A 17,043-nucleotide genomic window follows, 5' to 3' on the forward strand; every position below is an offset into this window, starting at 1 on the left:
TGTTTTTCATCTGGCGCAATCCTCGTGCTTCTGTGAAAACAACACTGTACTGCCTTTGAATCTGCCTATTCAGCTGGGTACTTTTCAGGTCCGACTCAAATGCTTGTCTGGCCAATGCGCGCAATACCCTTCCATCACATGCATTACGTTCTCATAAAAGTCACACCGCCATTGTTCACGTTGCCTCCCACTTATGCTTGCTCGAATTCCACTGCAAAGCTTCCCAGATATTGAATAACACTCATTGCCATCGTAATATGGCCACTCTGTTTACTGAGGCCAGCCTTGGCTGGGCCATGGGAGCCCCTTGTCTCTGTCATCCACACTGACGAATTTTATTGGCTGCTGGTTTTCAATATGTAAATTTACAAAGTACAGGCATTTTTGTCATCTTTTGCCAACGCTATGGAAAGGAAAGGTTTTCTATGGGGTTGCGGGAAAGGTTTTCCTATGCAGAAATGGGGGGGCTTTTTGTTGCCTTTGGGACGATAGATGCTTTCCCACCCTAAGTGAGATGGGTGGCAGCTTCTTCCACCTACCTGGGCTGCCCTTTGTGCTATTAAGACTATACTTTCAGGGATCATTTCTATAGTTCTTAACTGAGGAAATGTGTTCGAAAGTGTCTGGTCTTCGCTAACCACGAGGAAGAGTTGAAGTGTTCTCTTCTGAGCGTGAAGCAAGTGGACAGTGTTGCATTTATGCAGCTGCTGTCTGCTATTGATGACCGTTCCTCTCTCCCTTTCAGGAGGGTTGGAGGAAGGGAACACAAACTGAGTGGTTAGCTGCTTATTATTCTGGTGAAAAATAGAGACAGCTCCCCTGTTCTTAGGGTTGCTTGGTGTCTGTGCTGTCGATTATGTGGGTTCTGATTTGTTAGCTGTGCAAATCTCCACATGGACCAAACACCTTGCGTCTCCCCGGTAAACACAATTGGCCGTGGGCCCTTTTGTGCGCTGCCCTGGGGGACCCAAGCGACAAGTTCCGGCTGTTGCATGCTGGCCTACTTCCATTTCACAAAGGTTAAGCCATTCTGATTTGCCACTGTTTTTCATCTGGCGCAATCCTCGTGCTTCTGTGAAAACAACACTGTACTGCCTTTGAATCTGCCTATTCAGCTGGGTACTTTTCAGGTCCGACTCAAATGCTTGTCTGGCCAATGCGCGCAATACCCTTCCATCACATGCATTACGTTCTCATAAAAGTCACACCGCCATTGTTCACGTTGCCTCCCACTTATGCTTGCTCGAATTCCACTGCAAAGCTTCCCAGATATTGAATAACACTCATTGCCATCGTAATATGGCCACTCTGTTTACTGAGGCCAGCCTTGGCTGGGCCATGGGAGCCCCTTGTCTCTGTCATCCACACTGACGAATTTTATTGGCTGCTGGTCTTCAATATGTAAATTTACAAAGTACAGGCATTTTTGTCATCTTTTGCCAACGCTATGGATAGGAAATGTTTTCTATGGTGTTGCGGGAAAGGTTTTCCTATGCAGAAATGGAGGGGCTTTTTGTTGCCTTTGGGACGATAGACGCTTTCCCACCCTAAGTGATATGGGTGGCAGCTTCTTCCACCTGCCTGGGCTGCCCTTTGTGCTATTAAGACTATACTTTCAGGGATCATTTCTATAGTTCATAACTGAGGAAATGTGTTCGAAAGTGTCTGGTCTTCGCTAACCACGAGGAAGAGTTGAAGTGTTCAGCTATTGATGACCGTTCCTCTCTCTCCCTTTCAGGAGGGTTGGAGGAAGGGAACACAAACTGAGTGGTTAGCTGCTTATTATTCTGGTGAAAAATAGAGACAGCTCCCCTGTTCTTAGGGTTGCTTGGTGTCTGTGCTGTCGATTATGTGGGTTCTGATTTGTTAGCTGTGCAAATCTCCACATGGACCAAACACCTTGCGTCGCCCCGGTAAACACAATTGGCCGTGGGCCCATTTGTGCGCTGCCCTGGGGGACCCAAGCGACAAGTTCCGGCTGTTGCATGCTGGCCTACTTCCATTTCACAAAGGTTAAGCCATTCTGATTTGCCACTGTTTTCCATCTGGCGCAATCCTCGTGCTTCTGTGAAAACAACACTGTACTGCCCCTTTGGGGGATTTGAATCTGCCTATTCAGCTGGGTACTTTTCAGGTCTGACTCAAATGCTTGTCTGGCCAATGCGCGCAATACCCTTCCATCACATGCATTACGTTCTCATAAAAGTCACACCGCCATTGTTCACGTTGCCTCCCACTTATGCTTGCTCGAATTCCACTGCAAAGCTTCCCAGATATTGAATAACACTCATTGCCATCGTAATATGGCCACTCTGTTTACTGAGGCCAGCCTTGGCTGGGCCATGGGAGCCCCTTGTCTCTGTCATCCACACTGACGAATTTTATTGGCTGCTGGTCTTCAATATGTAAATTTACAAAGTACAGGCATTTTTGTCATCTTTTGCCAACGCTATGGATAGGAAATGTTTTCTATGGTGTTGCGGGAAAGGTTTTCCTATGCAGAAATGGAGGGGCTTTTTGTTGCCTTTGGGACGATAGACGCTTTCCCACCCTAAGTGATATGGGTGGCAGCTTCTTCCACCTGCCTGGGCTGCCCTTTGTGCTATTAAGACTATACTTTCAGGGATCATTTCTATAGTTCTTAACTGAGGAAATGTGTTCGAAAGTGTCTGGTCTTCGCTAACCACGAGGAAGAGTTGAAGTGTTCTCTTCTGAGCGTGAAGCAAGTGGACAGTGTTGCATTTATGCAGCTGCTGTCTGCTATTGATGACCGTTCCTCTCTCCCTTTCAGGAGGGTTGGAGGAAGGGAACACAAACTGAGTGGTTAGCTGCTTATTATTCTGGTGAAAAATAGAGACAGCTCCCCTGTTCTTAGGGTTGCTTGGTGTCTGTGCTGTCGATTATGTGGGTTCTGATTTGTTAGCTGTGCAAATCTCCACATGGACCAAACACCTTGCGTCGCCCCGGTAAACACAATTGGCCGTGGGCCCTTTTGTGCGCTGCCCTGGGGGACCCAAGCGACAAGTTCCGGCTGTTGCATGCTGGCCTACTTCCATTTCACAAAGGTTAAGCCATTCTGATTTGCCACTGTTTTCCATCTGGCGCAATCCTCGTGCTTCTGTGAAAACAACACTGTACTGCCCCTTTGGGGGATTTGAATCTGCCTATTCAGCTGGGTACTTTTCAGGTCCGACTCAAATGCTTGTCTGGCCAATGCGCGCAATACCCTTCCATCACATGCATTACGTTCTCATAAAAGTCACACCGCCATTGTTCACGTTGCCTCCCACTTATGCTTGCTCGAATTCCACTGCAAAGCTTCCCAGATATTGAATAACACTCATTGCCATCGTAATATGGCCACTCTGTTTACTGAGGCCAGCCTTGGCTGGGCCATGGGAGCCCCTTGTCTCTGTCATCCACACTGACGAATTTTATTGGCTGCTGGTCTTCAATATGTAAATTTACAAAGTACAGGCATTTTTGTCATCTTTTGCCAACGCTATGGATAGGAAATGTTTTCTATGGTGTTGCGGGAAAGGTTTTCCTATGCAGAAATGGAGGGGCTTTTTGTTGCCTTTGGGACGATAGACGCTTTCCCACCCTAAGTGAGATGGGTGGCAGCTTCTTCCACCTGCCTGGGCTGCCCTTTGTGCTATTAAGACTATACTTTCAGGGATCATTTCTATAGTTCTTAACTGAGGAAATGTGTTCGAAAGTGTCTGGTCTTCGCTAACCACGAGGAAGAGTTGAAGTGTTCTCTTCTGAGCGTGAAGCAAGTGGACAGTGTTGCATTTATGCAGCTGCTGTCTGCTATTGATGACCGTTCCTCTCTCCCTTTCAGGAGGGTTGGAGGAAGGGAACACAAACTGAGTGGTTAGCTGCTTATTATTCTGGTGAAAAATAGAGACAGCTCCCCTGTTCTTAGGGTTGCTTGGTGTCTGTGCTGTCGATTATGTGGGTTCTGATTTGTTAGTTGTGCAAATCTCCACATGGAACAAACACCTTGCGTCGCCCCGGTAAACACAATTGGCCGTGGGCCCTTTTGTGCGCTGCCCTGGGGGACCCAAGCGACAAGTTCCGGCTGTTGCATGCTGGCCTACTTCCATTTCACAAAGGTTAAGTCATTCTGATTTGCCACTGTTTTCCATCTGGCGCAATCCTCGTGCTTCTGTGAAAACAACACTGTACTGCCTTTGAATCTGCCTATTCAGCTGGGTACTTTTCAGGTCCGACTCAAATGCTTGTCTGGCCAATGCGCGCAATACCCTTCCATCACATGCATTACGTTCTCATAAAAGTCACACCGCCATTGTTCACGTTGCCTCCCACTTATGCTTGCTCGAATTCCACTGCAAAGCTTCCCAGATATTGAATAACACTCATTGCCATCGTAATATGGCCACTCTGTTTACTGAGGCCAGCCTTGGCTGGGCCATGGGAGCCCCTTGTCTCTGTCATCCACACTGACGAATTTTATTGGCTGCTGGTCTTCAATATGTAAATTTACAAAGTACAGGCATTTTTGTCATCTTTTGCCAACGCTATGGATAGGAAATGTTTTCTATGGTGTTGCGGGAAAGGTTTTCCTATGCAGAAATGGAGGGGCTTTTTGTTGCCTTTGGGACGATAGACGCTTTCCCACCCTAAGTGAGATGGGTGGCAGCTTCTTCCACCTGCCTGGGCTGCCCTTTGTGCTATTAAGACTATACTTTCAGGGATCATTTCTATAGTTCTTAACTGAGGAAATGTGTTCGAAAGTGTCTGGTCTTCGCTAACCACGAGGAAGAGTTGAAGTGTTCTCTTCTGAGCGTGAAGCAAGTGGACAGTGTTGCATTTATGCAGCTGCTGTCTGCTATTGATGACCGTTCCTCTCTCCCTTTCAGGAGGGTTGGAGGAAGGGAACACAAACTGAGTGGTTAGCTGCTTATTATTCTGGTGAAAAATAGAGACAGCTCCCCTGTTCTTAGGGTTGCTTGGTGTCTGTGCTGTCGATTATGTGGGTTCTGATTTGTTAGCTGTGCAAATCTCCACATGGACCAAACACCTTGCGTCGCCCCGGTAAACACAATTGGCCGTGGGCCCTTTTGTGCGCTGCCCTGGGGGACCCAAGCGACAAGTTCCGGCTGTTGCATGCTGGCCTACTTCCATTTCACAAAGGTTAAGCCATTCTGATTTGCCACTGTTTTCCATCTGGCGCAATCCTCGTGCTTCTGTGAAAACAACACTGTACTGCCTTTGAATCTGCCTATTCAGCTGGGTACTTTTCAGGTCCGACTCAAATGCTTGTCTGGCCAATGCGCGCAATACCCTTCCATCACATGCATTACGTTCTCATAAAAGTCACACCGCCATTGTTCACGTTGCCTCCCACTTATGCTTGCTCGAATTCCACTGCAAAGCTTCCCAGATATTGAATAACACTCATTGCCATCGTAATATGGCCACTCTGTTTACTGAGGCCAGCCTTGGCTGGGCCATGGGAGCCCCTTGTCTCTGTCATCCACACTGACGAATTTTATTGGCTGCTGGTCTTCAATATGTAAATTTACAAAGTACAGGCATTTTTGTCATCTTTTGCCAACGCTATGGATAGGAAATGTTTTCTATGGTGTTGCGGGAAAGGTTTTCCTATGCAGAAATGGAGGGGCTTTTTGTTGCCTTTGGGACGATAGACGCTTTCCCACCCTAAGTGATATGGGTGGCAGCTTCTTCCACCTGCCTGGGCTGCCCTTTGTGCTATTAAGACTATACTTTCAGGGATCATTTCTATAGTTCATAACTGAGGAAATGTGTTCGAAAGTGTCTGGTCTTCGCTAACCACGAGGAAGAGTTGAAGTGTTCAGCTATTGATGACCGTTCCTCTCTCTCCCTTTCAGGAGGGTTGGAGGAAGGGAACACAAACTGAGTGGTTAGCTGCTTATTATTCTGGTGAAAAATAGAGACAGCTCCCCTGTTCTTAGGGTTGCTTGGTGTCTGTGCTGTCGATTATGTGGGTTCTGATTTGTTAGCTGTGCAAATCTCCACATGGACCAAACACCTTGCGTCGCCCCGGTAAACACAATTGGCCGTGGGCCCTTTTGTGCGCTGCCCTGGGGGACCCAAGCGACAAGTTCCGGCTGTTGCATGCTGGCCTACTTCCATTTCACAAAGGTTAAGCCATTCTGATTTGCCACTGTTTTCCATCTGGCGCAATCCTCGTGCTTCTGTGAAAACAACACTGTACTGCCCCTTTGGGGGATTTGAATCTGCCTATTCAGCTGGGTACTTTTCAGGTCTGACTCAAATGCTTGTCTGGCCAATGCGCGCAATACCCTTCCATCACATGCATTACGTTCTCATAAAAGTCACACCGCCATTGTTCACGTTGCCTCCCACTTATGCTTGCTCGAATTCCACTGCAAAGCTTCCCAGATATTGAATAACACTCATTGCCATCGTAATATGGCCACTCTGTTTACTGAGGCCAGCCTTGGCTGGGCCATGGGAGCCCCTTGTCTCTGTCATCCACACTGACGAATTTTATTGGCTGCTGGTCTTCAATATGTAAATTTACAAAGTACAGGCATTTTTGTCATCTTTTGCCAACGCTATGGATAGGAAATGTTTTCTATGGTGTTGCGGGAAAGGTTTTCCTATGCAGAAATGGAGGGGCTTTTTGTTGCCTTTGGGACGATAGACGCTTTCCCACCCTAAGTGATATGGGTGGCAGCTTCTTCCACCTGCCTGGGCTGCCCTTTGTGCTATTAAGACTATACTTTCAGGGATCATTTCTATAGTTCTTAACTGAGGAAATGTGTTCGAAAGTGTCTGGTCTTCGCTAACCACGAGGAAGAGTTGAAGTGTTCTCTTCTGAGCGTGAAGCAAGTGGACAGTGTTGCATTTATGCAGCTGCTGTCTGCTATTGGTGACCGTTCCTCTCTCCCTTTCAGGAGGGTTGGAGGAAGGGAACACAAACTGAGTGGTTAGCTGCTTATTATTCTGGTGAAAAATAGAGACAGCTCCCCTGTTCTTAGGGTTGCTTGGTGTCTGTGCTGTCGATTATGTGGGTTCTGATTTGTTAGCTGTGCAAATCTCCACATGGACCAAACACCTTGCGTCGCCCCGGTAAACACAATTGGCCGTGGGCCCTTTTGTGCGCTGCCCTGGGGGACCCAAGCGACAAGTTCCGGCTGTTGCATGCTGGCCTACTTCCATTTCACAAAGGTTAAGCCATTCTGATTTGCCACTGTTTTCCATCTGGCGCAATCCTCGTGCTTCTGTGAAAACAACACTGTACTGCCCCTTTGGGGGATTTGAATCTGCCTATTCAGCTGGGTACTTTTCAGGTCCGACTCAAATGCTTGTCTGGCCAATGCGCGCAATACCCTTCCATCACATGCATTACGTTCTCATAAAAGTCACACCGCCATTGTTCACGTTGCCTCCCACTTATGCTTGCTCGAATTCCACTGCAAAGCTTCCCAGATATTGAATAACACTCATTGCCATCGTAATATGGCCACTCTGTTTACTGAGGCCAGCCTTGGCTGGGCCATGGGAGCCCCTTGTCTCTGTCATCCACACTGACGAATTTTATTGGCTGCTGGTCTTCAATATGTAAATTTACAAAGTACAGGCATTTTTGTCATCTTTTGCCAACGCTATGGATAGGAAATGTTTTCTATGGTGTTGCGGGAAAGGTTTTCCTATGCAGAAATGGAGGGGCTTTTTGTTGCCTTTGGGACGATAGACGCTTTCCCACCCTAAGTGAGATGGGTGGCAGCTTCTTCCACCTGCCTGGGCTGCCCTTTGTGCTATTAAGACTATACTTTCAGGGATCATTTCTATAGTTCTTAACTGAGGAAATGTGTTCGAAAGTGTCTGGTCTTCGCTAACCACGAGGAAGAGTTGAAGTGTTCTCTTCTGAGCGTGAAGCAAGTGGACAGTGTTGCATTTATGCAGCTGCTGTCTGCTATTGATGACCGTTCCTCTCTCCCTTTCAGGAGGGTTGGAGGAAGGGAACACAAACTGAGTGGTTAGCTGCTTATTATTCTGGTGAAAAATAGAGACAGCTCCCCTGTTCTTAGGGTTGCTTGGTGTCTGTGCTGTCGATTATGTGGGTTCTGATTTGTTAGTTGTGCAAATCTCCACATGGAACAAACACCTTGCGTCGCCCCGGTAAACACAATTGGCCGTGGGCCCTTTTGTGCGCTGCCCTGGGGGACCCAAGCGACAAGTTCCGGCTGTTGCATGCTGGCCTACTTCCATTTCACAAAGGTTAAGCCATTCTGATTTGCCACTGTTTTCCATCTGGCGCAATCCTCGTGCTTCTGTGAAAACAACACTGTACTGCCTTTGAATCTGCCTATTCAGCTGGGTACTTTTCAGGTCCGACTCAAATGCTTGTCTGGCCAATGCGCGCAATACCCTTCCATCACATGCATTACGTTCTCATAAAAGTCACACCGCCATTGTTCACGTTGCCTCCCACTTATGCTTGCTCGAATTCCACTGCAAAGCTTCCCAGATATTGAATAACACTCATTGCCATCGTAATATGGCCACTCTGTTTACTGAGGCCAGCCTTGGCTGGGCCATGGGAGCCCCTTGTCTCTGTCATCCACACTGACGAATTTTATTGGCTGCTGGTCTTCAATATGTAAATTTACAAAGTACAGGCATTTTTGTCATCTTTTGCCAACGCTATGGATAGGAAATGTTTTCTATGGTGTTGCGGGAAAGGTTTTCCTATGCAGAAATGGGGGGGCTTTTTGTTGCCTTTGGGACGATAGACGCTTTCCCACCCTAAGTGAGATGGGTGGCAGCTTCTTCCACCTGCCTGGGCTGCCCTTTGTGCTATTAAGACTATACTTTCAGGGATCATTTCTATAGTTCTTAACTGAGGAAATGTGTTTGAAAGTGTCTGGTCTTCGCTAACCACGAGGAAGAGTTGAAGTGTTCTCTTCTGAGCGTGAAGCAAGTGGACAGTGTTGCATTTATGCAGCTGCTGTCTGCTATTGATGACCGTTCCTCTCTCCCTTTCAGGAGGGTTGGAGGAAGGGAACACAAACTGAGTGGTTAGCTGCTTATTATTCTGGTGAAAAATAGAGACAGCTCCCCTGTTCTTAGGGTTGCTTGGTGTCTGTGCTGTCGATTATGTGGGTTCTGATTTGTTAGTTGTGCAAATCTCCACATGGAACAAACACCTTGCGTCGCCCCGGTAAACACAATTGGCCGTGGGCCCTTTTGTGCGCTGCCCTGGGGGACCCAAGCGACAAGTTCCGGCTGTTGCATGCTGGCCTACTTCCATTTCACAAAGGTTAAGCCATTCTGATTTGCCACTGTTTTCCATCTGGCGCAATCCTCGTGCTTCTGTGAAAACAACACTGTACTGCCTTTGAATCTGCCTATTCAGCTGGGTACTTTTCAGGTCCGACTCAAATGCTTGTCTGGCCAATGCGCGCAATACCCTTCCATCACATGCATTACGTTCTCATAAAAGTCACACCGCCATTGTTCACGTTGCCTCCCACTTATGCTTGCTCGAATTCCACTGCAAAGCTTCCCAGATATTGAATAACACTCATTGCCATCGTAATATGGCCACTCTGTTTACTGAGGCCAGCCTTGGCTGGGCCATGGGAGCCCCTTGTCTCTGTCATCCACACTGACGAATTTTATTGGCTGCTGGTCTTCAATATGTAAATTTACAAAGTACAGGCATTTTTGTCATCTTTTGCCAACGCTATGGATAGGAAATGTTTTCTATGGTGTTGCGGGAAAGGTTTTCCTATGCAGAAATGGAGGGGCTTTTTGTTGCCTTTGGGACGATAGACGCTTTCCCACCCTAAGTGAGATGGGTGGCAGCTTCTTCCACCTGCCTGGGCTGCCCTTTGTGCTATTAAGACTATACTTTCAGGGATCATTTCTATAGTTCATAACTGAGGAAATGTGTTCGAAAGTGTCTGGTCTTCGCTAACCACGAGGAAGAGTTGAAGTGTTCTCTTCTGAGCGTGAAGCAAGTGGACAGTGTTGCATTTATGCAGCTGCTGTCTGCTATTGATGACCGTTCCTCTCTCCCTTTCAGGAGGGTTGGAGGAAGGGAACACAAACTGAGTGGTTAGCTGCTTATTATTCTGGTGAAAAATAGAGACAGCTCCCCTGTTCTTAGGGTTGCTTGGTGTCTGTGCTGTCGATTATGTGGGTTCTGATTTGTTAGTTGTGCAAATCTCCACATGGAACAAACACCTTGCGTCGCCCCGGTAAACACAATTGGCCGTGGGCCCTTTTGTGCGCTGCCCTGGGGGACCCAAGCGACAAGTTCCGGCTGTTGCATGCTGGCCTACTTCCATTTCACAAAGGTTAAGCCATTCTGATTTGCCACTGTTTTCCATCTGGCGCAATCCTCGTGCTTCTGTGAAAACAACACTGTACTGCCTTTGAATCTGCCTATTCAGCTGGGTACTTTTCAGGTCCGACTCAAATGCTTGTCTGGCCAATGCGCGCAATACCCTTCCATCACATGCATTACGTTCTCATAAAAGTCACACCGCCATTGTTCACGTTGCCTCCCACTTATGCTTGCTCGAATTCCACTGCAAAGCTTCCCAGATATTGAATAACACTCATTGCCATCGTAATATGGCCACTCTGTTTACTGAGGCCAGCCTTGGCTGGGCCATGGGAGCCCCTTGTCTCTGTCATCCACACTGACGAATTTTATTGGCTGCTGGTCTTCAATATGTAAATTTACAAAGTACAGGCATTTTTGTCATCTTTTGCCAACGCTATGGATAGGAAATGTTTTCTATGGTGTTGCGGGAAAGGTTTTCCTATGCAGAAATGGAGGGGCTTTTTGTTGCCTTTGGGACGATAGACGCTTTCCCACCCTAAGTGAGATGGGTGGCAGCTTCTTCCACCTGCCTGGGCTGCCCTTTGTGTTATTAAGACTATACTTTCAGGGATCATTTCTATAGTTCTTAACTGAGGAAATGTGTTCGAAAGTGTCTGGTCTTCGCTAACCACAGGAAGAGTTGAAGTGTTCTCTTCTGAGCGTGAAGCAAGTGGACAGTGTTGCATTTATGCAGCTGCTGTCTGCTATTGATGACCGTTCCTCTCTCCCTTTCAGGAGGGTTGGAGGAAGGGAACACAAACTGAGTGGTTAGCTGCTTATTATTCTGGTGAAAAATAGAGACAGCTCCCCTGTTCTTAGGGTTGCTTGGTGTCTGTGCTGTCGATTATGTGGGTTCTGATTTGTTAGCTGTGCAAATCTCCACATGGACCAAACACCTTGCGTCGCCCCGGTAAACACAATTGGCCGTGGGCCCTTTTGTGCGCTGCCCTGGGGGACCCAAGCGACAAGTTCCGGCTGTTGCATGCTGGCCTACTTCCATTTCACAAAGGTTAAGCCATTCTGATTTGCCACTGTTTTCCATCTGGCGCAATCCTCGTGCTTCTGTGAAAACAACACTGTACTGCCCCTTTGGGGGATTTGAATCTGCCTATTCAGCTGGGTACTTTTCAGGTCTGACTCAAATGCTTGTCTGGCCAATGCGCGCAATACCCTTCCATCACATGCATTACGTTCTCATAAAAGTCACACCGCCATTGTTCACGTTGCCTCCCACTTATGCTTGCTCGAATTCCACTGCAAAGCTTCCCAGATATTGAATAACACTCATTGCCATCGTAATATGGCCACTCTGTTTACTGAGGCCAGCCTTGGCTGGGCCATGGGAGCCCCTTGTCTCTGTCATCCACACTGACGAATTTTATTGGCTGCTGGTCTTCAATATGTAAATTTACAAAGTACAGGCATTTTTGTCATCTTTTGCCAACGCTATGGATAGGAAATGTTTTCTATGGTGTTGCGGGAAAGGTTTTCCTATGCAGAAATGGAGGGGCTTTTTGTTGCCTTTGGGACGATAGACGCTTTCCCACCCTAAGTGATATGGGTGGCAGCTTCTTCCACCTGCCTGGGCTGCCCTTTGTGCTATTAAGACTATACTTTCAGGGATCATTTCTATAGTTCTTAACTGAGGAAATGTGTTCGAAAGTGTCTGGTCTTCGCTAACCACGAGGAAGAGTTGAAGTGTTCTCTTCTGAGCGTGAAGCAAGTGGACAGTGTTGCATTTATGCAGCTGCTGTCTGCTATTGATGACCGTTCCTCTCTCCCTTTCAGGAGGGTTGGAGGAAGGGAACACAAACTGAGTGGTTAGCTGCTTATTATTCTGGTGAAAAATAGAGACAGCTCCCCTGTTCTTAGGGTTGCTTGGTGTCTGTGCTGTCGATTATGTGGGTTCTGATTTGTTAGCTGTGCAAATCTCCACATGGACCAAACACCTTGCGTCGCCCCGGTAAACACAATTGGCCGTGGGCCCTTTTGTGCGCTGCCCTGGGGGACCCAAGCGACAAGTTCCGGCTGTTGCATGCTGGCCTACTTCCATTTCACAAAGGTTAAGCCATTCTGATTTGCCACTGTTTTTCATCTGGCGCAATCCTCGTGCTTCTGTGAAAACAACACTGTACTGCCTTTGAATCTGCCTATTCAGCTGGGTACTTTTCAGGTCCGACTCAAATGCTTGTCTGGCCAATGCGCGCAATACCCTTCCATCACATGCATTACGTTCTCATAAAAGTCACACCGCCATTGTTCACGTTGCCTCCCACTTATGCTTGCTCGAATTCCACTGCAAAGCTTCCCAGATATTGAATAACACTCATTGCCATCGTAATATGGCCACTCTGTTTACTGAGGCCAGCCTTGGCTGGGCCATGGGAGCCCCTTGTCTCTGTCATCCACACTGACGAATTTTATTGGCTGCTGGTTTTCAATATGTAAATTTACAAAGTACAGGCATTTTTGTCATCTTTTGCCAACGCTATGGAAAGGAAAGGTTTTCTATGGGGTTGCGGGAAAGGTTTTCCTATGCAGAAATGGGGGGGCTTTTTGTTGCCTTTGGGACGATAGATGCTTTCCCACCCTAAGTGAGATGGGTGGCAGCTTCTTCCACCTACCTGGGCTGCCCTTTGTGCTATTAAGACTATACTTTCAGGGATCATTTCTATAGTTCTTAACTGAGGAAATGTGTTCGAAAGTGTCTGGTCTTCGCTAACCACGAGGAAGAGTTGAAGTGTTCTCTTCTGAGCGTGAAGCAAGTGGACAGTGTTGCATTTATGCAGCTGCTGTCTGCTATTGATGACCGTTCCTCTCTCCCTTTCAGGAGGGTTGGAGGAAGGGAACACAAACTGAGTGGTTAGCTGCTTATTATTCTGGTGAAAAATAGAGACAGCTCCCCTGTTCTTAGGGTTGCTTGGTGTCTGTGCTGTCGATTATGTGGGTTCTGATTTGTTAGCTGTGCAAATCTCCACATGGACCAAACACCTTGCGTCTCCCCGGTAAACACAATTGGCCGTGGGCCCTTTTGTGCGCTGCCCTGGGGGACCCAAGCGACAAGTTCCGGCTGTTGCATGCTGGCCTACTTCCATTTCACAAAGGTTAAGCCATTCTGATTTGCCACTGTTTTTCATCTGGCGCAATCCTCGTGCTTCTGTGAAAACAACACTGTACTGCCTTTGAATCTGCCTATTCAGCTGGGTACTTTTCAGGTCCGACTCAAATGCTTGTCTGGCCAATGCGCGCAATACCCTTCCATCACATGCATTACGTTCTCATAAAAGTCACACCGCCATTGTTCACGTTGCCTCCCACTTATGCTTGCTCGAATTCCACTGCAAAGCTTCCCAGATATTGAATAACACTCATTGCCATCGTAATATGGCCACTCTGTTTACTGAGGCCAGCCTTGGCTGGGCCATGGGAGCCCCTTGTCTCTGTCATCCACACTGACGAATTTTATTGGCTGCTGGTCTTCAATATGTAAATTTACAAAGTACAGGCATTTTTGTCATCTTTTGCCAACGCTATGGATAGGAAATGTTTTCTATGGTGTTGCGGGAAAGGTTTTCCTATGCAGAAATGGAGGGGCTTTTTGTTGCCTTTGGGACGATAGACGCTTTCCCACCCTAAGTGATATGGGTGGCAGCTTCTTCCACCTGCCTGGGCTGCCCTTTGTGCTATTAAGACTATACTTTCAGGGATCATTTCTATAGTTCATAACTGAGGAAATGTGTTCGAAAGTGTCTGGTCTTCGCTAACCACGAGGAAGAGTTGAAGTGTTCAGCTATTGATGACCGTTCCTCTCTCTCCCTTTCAGGAGGGTTGGAGGAAGGGAACACAAACTGAGTGGTTAGCTGCTTATTATTCTGGTGAAAAATAGAGACAGCTCCCCTGTTCTTAGGGTTGCTTGGTGTCTGTGCTGTCGATTATGTGGGTTCTGATTTGTTAGCTGTGCAAATCTCCACATGGACCAAACACCTTGCGTCGCCCCGGTAAACACAATTGGCCGTGGGCCCATTTGTGCGCTGCCCTGGGGGACCCAAGCGACAAGTTCCGGCTGTTGCATGCTGGCCTACTTCCATTTCACAAAGGTTAAGCCATTCTGATTTGCCACTGTTTTCCATCTGGCGCAATCCTCGTGCTTCTGTGAAAACAACACTGTACTGCCCCTTTGGGGGATTTGAATCTGCCTATTCAGCTGGGTACTTTTCAGGTCTGACTCAAATGCTTGTCTGGCCAATGCGCGCAATACCCTTCCATCACATGCATTACGTTCTCATAAAAGTCACACCGCCATTGTTCACGTTGCCTCCCACTTATGCTTGCTCGAATTCCACTGCAAAGCTTCCCAGATATTGAATAACACTCATTGCCATCGTAATATGGCCACTCTGTTTACTGAGGCCAGCCTTGGCTGGGCCATGGGAGCCCCTTGTCTCTGTCATCCACACTGACGAATTTTATTGGCTGCTGGTCTTCAATATGTAAATTTACAAAGTACAGGCATTTTTGTCATCTTTTGCCAACGCTATGGATAGGAAATGTTTTCTATGGTGTTGCGGGAAAGGTTTTCCTATGCAGAAATGGAGGGGCTTTTTGTTGCCTTTGGGACGATAGACGCTTTCCCACCCTAAGTGATATGGGTGGCAGCTTCTTCCACCTGCCTGGGCTGCCCTTTGTGCTATTAAGACTATACTTTCAGGGATCATTTCTATAGTTCTTAACTGAGGAAATGTGTTCGAAAGTGTCTGGTCTTCGCTAACCACGAGGAAGAGTTGAAGTGTTCTCTTCTGAGCGTGAAGCAAGTGGACAGTGTTGCATTTATGCAGCTGCTGTCTGCTATTGATGACCGTTCCTCTCTCCCTTTCAGGAGGGTTGGAGGAAGGGAACACAAACTGAGTGGTTAGCTGCTTATTATTCTGGTGAAAAATAGAGACAGCTCCCCTGTTCTTAGGGTTGCTTGGTGTCTGTGCTGTCGATTATGTGGGTTCTGATTTGTTAGCTGTGCAAATCTCCACATGGACCAAACACCTTGCGTCGCCCCGGTAAACACAATTGGCCGTGGGCCCTTTTGTGCGCTGCCCTGGGGGACCCAAGCGACAAGTTCCGGCTGTTGCATGCTGGCCTACTTCCATTTCACAAAGGTTAAGCCATTCTGATTTGCCACTGTTTTTCATCTGGCGCAATCCTCGTGCTTCTGTGAAAACAACACTGTACTGCCTTTGAATCTGCCTATTCAGCTGGGTACTTTTCAGGTCCGACTCAAATGCTTGTCTGGCCAATGCGCGCAATACCCTTCCATCACATGCATTACGTTCTCATAAAAGTCACACCGCCATTGTTCACGTTGCCTCCCACTTATGCTTGCTCGAATTCCACTGCAAAGCTTCCCAGATATTGAATAACACTCATTGCCATCGTAATATGGCCACTCTGTTTACTGAGGCCAGCCTTGGCTGGGCCATGGGAGCCCCTTGTCTCTGTCATCCACACTGACGAATTTTATTGGCTGCTGGTTTTCAATATGTAAATTTACAAAGTACAGGCATTTTTGTCATCTTTTGCCAACGCTATGGAAAGGAAAGGTTTTCTATGGGGTTGCGGGAAAGGTTTTCCTATGCAGAAATGGGGGGGCTTTTTGTTGCCTTTGGGACGATAGATGCTTTCCCACCCTAAGTGAGATGGGTGGCAGCTTCTTCCACCTACCTGGGCTGCCCTTTGTGCTATTAAGACTATACTTTCAGGGATCATTTCTATAGTTCTTAACTGAGGAAATGTGTTCGAAAGTGTCTGGTCTTCGCTAACCACGAGGAAGAGTTGAAGTGTTCTCTTCTGAGCGTGAAGCAAGTGGACAGTGTTGCATTTATGCAGCTGCTGTCTGCTATTGATGACCGTTCCTCTCTCCCTTTCAGGAGGGTTGGAGGAAGGGAACACAAACTGAGTGGTTAGCTGCTTATTATTCTGGTGAAAAATAGAGACAGCTCCCCTGTTCTTAGGGTTGCTTGGTGTCTGTGCTGTCGATTATGTGGGTTCTGATTTGTTAGCTGTGCAAATCTCCACATGGACCAAACACCTTGCGTCTCCCCGGTAAACACAATTGGCCGTGGGCCCTTTTGTGCGCTGCCCTGGGGGACCCAAGCGACAAGTTCCGGCTGTTGCATGCTGGCCTACTTCCATTTCACAAAGGTTAAGCCATTCTGATTTGCCACTGTTTTTCATCTGGCGCAATCCTCGTGCTTCTGTGAAAACAACACTGTACTGCCTTTGAATCTGCCTATTCAGCTGGGTACTTTTCAGGTCCGACTCAAATGCTTGTCTGGCCAATGCGCGCAATACCCTTCCATCACATGCATTACGTTCTCATAAAAGTCACACCGCCATTGTTCACGTTGCCTCCCACTTATGCTTGCTCGAATTCCACTGCAAAGCTTCCCAGATATTGAATAACACTCATTGCCATCGTAATATGGCCACTCTGTTTACTGAGGCCAGCCTTGGCTGGGCCATGGGAGCCCCTTGTCTCTGTCATCCACACTGACGAATTTTATTGGCTGCTGGTCTTCAATATGTAAATTTACAAAGTACAGGCATTTTTGTCATCTTTTGCCAACGCTATGGATAGGAAATGTTTTCTATGGCGTTGCGGGAAAGGTTTTCCTATG

General features: G+C 47.4%; 13 non-coding genes and 3 pseudogenes across 13 annotated transcripts; all 16 read left to right on the plus strand.

The window, feature by feature from the left end:
- The first annotated feature begins 561 nt into the window (after positions 1 to 561).
- Positions 562 to 779, plus strand: LOC138490104 (small nucleolar RNA U3). Its single transcript, XR_011275166.1, has one exon. It is a non-coding gene; the product is annotated as a small nucleolar RNA U3 (small nucleolar RNA).
- Positions 780 to 1,603: 824 nt separating this feature from the next.
- LOC138490505 (small nucleolar RNA U3) lies at positions 1,604 to 1,772 on the plus strand (annotated as a pseudogene).
- An 835-nt stretch (positions 1,773 to 2,607) lies between these two features.
- LOC138490105 (small nucleolar RNA U3) lies at positions 2,608 to 2,825 on the plus strand. The gene has a single exon (XR_011275167.1). It is a non-coding gene; the product is annotated as a small nucleolar RNA U3 (small nucleolar RNA).
- An 835-nt stretch (positions 2,826 to 3,660) lies between these two features.
- Positions 3,661 to 3,878, plus strand: LOC138490106 (small nucleolar RNA U3). Its single transcript, XR_011275168.1, has one exon. It is a non-coding gene; the product is annotated as a small nucleolar RNA U3 (small nucleolar RNA).
- Positions 3,879 to 4,702: 824 nt separating this feature from the next.
- Positions 4,703 to 4,920, plus strand: LOC138490107 (small nucleolar RNA U3). Its single transcript, XR_011275169.1, has one exon. It is a non-coding gene; the product is annotated as a small nucleolar RNA U3 (small nucleolar RNA).
- Positions 4,921 to 5,744: 824 nt separating this feature from the next.
- Positions 5,745 to 5,913, plus strand: LOC138490506 (small nucleolar RNA U3; annotated as a pseudogene).
- Positions 5,914 to 6,748: 835 nt separating this feature from the next.
- On the plus strand, positions 6,749 to 6,966 carry LOC138490334 (small nucleolar RNA U3). Its single transcript, XR_011275373.1, has one exon. It is a non-coding gene; the product is annotated as a small nucleolar RNA U3 (small nucleolar RNA).
- Positions 6,967 to 7,801: 835 nt separating this feature from the next.
- Positions 7,802 to 8,019, plus strand: LOC138490109 (small nucleolar RNA U3). The gene has a single exon (XR_011275170.1). It is a non-coding gene; the product is annotated as a small nucleolar RNA U3 (small nucleolar RNA).
- Positions 8,020 to 8,843: 824 nt separating this feature from the next.
- Positions 8,844 to 9,061, plus strand: LOC138490223 (small nucleolar RNA U3). The gene has a single exon (XR_011275273.1). It is a non-coding gene; the product is annotated as a small nucleolar RNA U3 (small nucleolar RNA).
- Positions 9,062 to 9,885: 824 nt separating this feature from the next.
- On the plus strand, positions 9,886 to 10,103 carry LOC138490678 (small nucleolar RNA U3). The gene has a single exon (XR_011275597.1). It is a non-coding gene; the product is annotated as a small nucleolar RNA U3 (small nucleolar RNA).
- Positions 10,104 to 10,927: 824 nt separating this feature from the next.
- Positions 10,928 to 11,144, plus strand: LOC138490445 (small nucleolar RNA U3). Its single transcript, XR_011275472.1, has one exon. It is a non-coding gene; the product is annotated as a small nucleolar RNA U3 (small nucleolar RNA).
- An 835-nt stretch (positions 11,145 to 11,979) lies between these two features.
- LOC138490110 (small nucleolar RNA U3) lies at positions 11,980 to 12,197 on the plus strand. Its single transcript, XR_011275171.1, has one exon. It is a non-coding gene; the product is annotated as a small nucleolar RNA U3 (small nucleolar RNA).
- An 824-nt stretch (positions 12,198 to 13,021) lies between these two features.
- LOC138490111 (small nucleolar RNA U3) lies at positions 13,022 to 13,239 on the plus strand. The gene has a single exon (XR_011275172.1). It is a non-coding gene; the product is annotated as a small nucleolar RNA U3 (small nucleolar RNA).
- Positions 13,240 to 14,063: 824 nt separating this feature from the next.
- On the plus strand, positions 14,064 to 14,232 carry LOC138490507 (small nucleolar RNA U3; annotated as a pseudogene).
- An 835-nt stretch (positions 14,233 to 15,067) lies between these two features.
- LOC138490112 (small nucleolar RNA U3) lies at positions 15,068 to 15,285 on the plus strand. The gene has a single exon (XR_011275173.1). It is a non-coding gene; the product is annotated as a small nucleolar RNA U3 (small nucleolar RNA).
- An 824-nt stretch (positions 15,286 to 16,109) lies between these two features.
- Positions 16,110 to 16,327, plus strand: LOC138490113 (small nucleolar RNA U3). Its single transcript, XR_011275174.1, has one exon. It is a non-coding gene; the product is annotated as a small nucleolar RNA U3 (small nucleolar RNA).
- The last annotated feature ends 716 nt before the right edge of the window (positions 16,328 to 17,043 follow it).

This window comes from Ambystoma mexicanum, chromosome 9 (genome assembly GCF_040938575.1).
Source record: "Ambystoma mexicanum isolate Mex_15411 chromosome 9, UKY_AmexF1_1, whole genome shotgun sequence".
Lineage (NCBI taxonomy): Eukaryota > Metazoa > Chordata > Amphibia > Caudata > Ambystomatidae > Ambystoma > Ambystoma mexicanum.